The sequence below is a fragment of the Zingiber officinale genome, chromosome 6B, assembly GCF_018446385.1.
Source record: "Zingiber officinale cultivar Zhangliang chromosome 6B, Zo_v1.1, whole genome shotgun sequence".
Taxonomy (NCBI): Eukaryota; Viridiplantae; Streptophyta; class Magnoliopsida; order Zingiberales; family Zingiberaceae; genus Zingiber; species Zingiber officinale.
Genome location: NC_055996.1, coordinates 93,323,283 through 93,326,171, shown reverse-complemented (window position 1 = coordinate 93,326,171; position 2,889 = coordinate 93,323,283). Strand labels below are relative to the sequence as shown.

Genomic DNA, 2,889 nt, shown 5'->3' with positions numbered 1-2,889 from the left:
GAACAAATCGTTTTCGTCGCCAAATTCGTCCCTAATACTAAATTTTTTTTCCAGATTAAATTTCTTTTTGCAATTCAATCCATAGATACATAAACACCAAATTCAAATAACATTTATATACATTCAACACATCTTAATTTCACATACAAGAGTAATAATTGAACTTGATCAACTCATAATTCAACAAATATAAAGATCTCAACAAATTTTACAAGATCTATCTTGTTCAAGCTTCTAGAAAATATTATAAAGTTCAACAATCAAATGTTATATAAGTCCATCATCCATCCAAGGAGGTAAATAAACTAAAAATACATCAAGTCATCTTCGTCTGCCCAAAAGCTTTGCAACCCTTCAAATCTCCTTTGCCTACATAACAACAAACAAATAAACCAGATCATGTGTAACAAGAAAGATTATAAATATAATACGAAATGCCCATGTAACAAGAAAGATTGGAAACAAGACATAACTGTGAAATTCCTTAAACATTCAAATAAATGTCCTATTTACCAACGATATGAACCATCCATGTCATAAAATTATAAGAAGTATCTTGAAGCTAAGTAAAAACATCGTAAATATGATACAACCTAATATAAATGGCACATCAAATTGTTATAATAATACCTATTTCACCATATCAATCAATAGCTACAAATATTCTATGTCCATGTGATCACATGGAGAGCATGAAAGATATTCTTAAAATTTCCTAACATATGAAAATAGCTCAAATGAAGAAAACACAAACTAATTAAACTTAATTTTTTTGTGATACAAGTGTTTTAGTAATCATGGTTACTTGGTTGTTAGGTAAACTCTAATCATAATTTGCAATTTGAACTAATAAAGCAGTAGTAATAAATTTCAATAAATTAAAAGCAATTAGAAAATAAATAAATAAATAAATAAAATTAAAAGTTTAACATGTTACTTAATACTTACTTTTTTCTCGGACCTTTAGTTCGCCTCACCAACCCTGTTAAAAACAAATTGACAATATTAATTAAAATAAAAATTAGAAAAGTTAACAAGCCATTGATTAATGTGTAAAACAGTAAACATGAGACAAATAATCATCATACATAATTATGGGAAATTTCTTTAAATAAGCTAACAAAACTTACCCATCGTCAAAAATTAAAGTCATCATTATGATTATCATCCTCCTCCTCCTCCTCCTCCTCTTCCTCATTCTGCATTATACTTGAATTCTTATTATACATCCAACTTTGCTCATTCTGCATTTTACCTGAATTCAGCTATTTAGTTAAACATTATTAACAGAAATAAATCTTATCATTGAAGACAAAACAACAAAGAAAAGCTTATCAAAAAGAAGAAATACAATTAATCAACTATAAAATAATTATTTAAAGCTAACTTTATATACAGATCATTAAATGCATATTAATGAACTTAGAAATACCGAAAAGACGTGAACAAATACAGTTGTCTTCAACTACACTGAGATCATGCCAAATTGAAACCTGCACAAGCAACATTATCAATTATTATAGTATTATTCTAACAATTTTAATAGAGTTGAAGCAATTGTAATTAAATTGAAATAATAATATTTTAATGGAACAAAATTTGGAAAAAAAACAAAATTACTCTCTATATTAGAGCAATTGTGGATCAGAATTGACATTTTTTAGATGAAAAATAAAATATTTTGATAAGGATATTTTTGAGATAAAAAATAGAATAGGGTAGCTTCTGTTTTTTTCTTTAAAAGAAAAATCTTTTTAACAATAATAATAATAATGAGCACCCTTTGAATTTTGTATCAAAGAAAAAAAAACATGTCAACTCTATTGTAATTTGTCCCTCCATTAATTAATTCCAATCTAAAAACTATCCTACAAGTATTTGTAATGATAAAGAGGATCAGTACACAGAAAATCAAAGGTAAATTTATACCTATGGTATACTGGAGCTCCCCATACATTTAGGATTCGAAACCCTAGTATCAAAATTTTGCCCTAGTGTAGTTGAGATTTTATTACTTCCACACCCCTAAACTGTACATCTATATACAAGAAGAACTACAAATCTTTATCCAAAAACAGCCCTAAACCCTATTTCACAGATCATTGGTCATTGACATCTAAGTGATCAAGAGTTGCAGTGCTTTTCTTTGTTAACAAACAAGAATGAAGCCCTAAATTTCACAGATCAGTACTCCACCATTCCAAATCTTGCGACATCAGTGCTAGCAGCGGCGACTCGCGGCCAACTGCCGCCAGCCACGGCCAGGCGCGGCCAGGCGAGGCCAGCCGCGGCCTCGCGAGAAGAAGTGGGCAGATGTGGGAGAAAGGAGAGGGAAGAGGGGAGAAGGGAGAAGGGAGAAGGGAGAGGGTTACCTGTGCCGCAGCCGATCGGGAAGGAATCAGCCGCCGCAAGAGTTGCAGTGAAGGGATGAGTGAAGGGGCAGATGGGTGGGAGGAGATTTAGGGTTAACTTATAAATTAAAAAATTTCTTTCCATTGCTTATTTTTTGGGACGAATCTTTGATTCGTCCCAGATTTTGGAACGAATCTAGGAATTCGTCCCCAAATCTGGGACGAATTCCAGAATTCGACCCTAAATCTGGGATGAATTCCAAAATTCGTCCCAGAATATAAAATTTTTTTAAAAAATAAAAAAATGATTTGGAAACACTAAATATGAACTTAGAGATATCGGATTTCCGTGAAATAAGTTTCTATGGATTTCTAATTTTCTCGTGATCTTAAAAATATCTTCATCCATAATTTTAACATACTATATTAAATGCGGCAAATTTTTTTTATTATGAATTAGGTCAAATTCGGGTTAAAAAATCACCATACTAAATATATGAGGTTAAAATTATGGATGAGGATATTTTTAAGATAATGA

At 30.8% G+C, this 2,889-nt stretch overlaps 1 long non-coding RNA gene across 1 annotated transcript; it reads right to left on the bottom strand.

The window, feature by feature from the left end:
- Nucleotides 1–407: 407 nt before the first annotated feature.
- Nucleotides 408–2,509, bottom strand: LOC121990428. The gene is made up of 4 exons (XR_006114595.1): nucleotides 2,373–2,509; nucleotides 1,433–1,493; nucleotides 1,131–1,255; nucleotides 408–982 (listed from the first exon to the last, which is right to left on the bottom strand). It is a non-coding gene; the product is annotated as an uncharacterized LOC121990428 (long non-coding RNA).
- Between the last annotated feature and the right edge of the window lie 380 nt (nucleotides 2,510–2,889).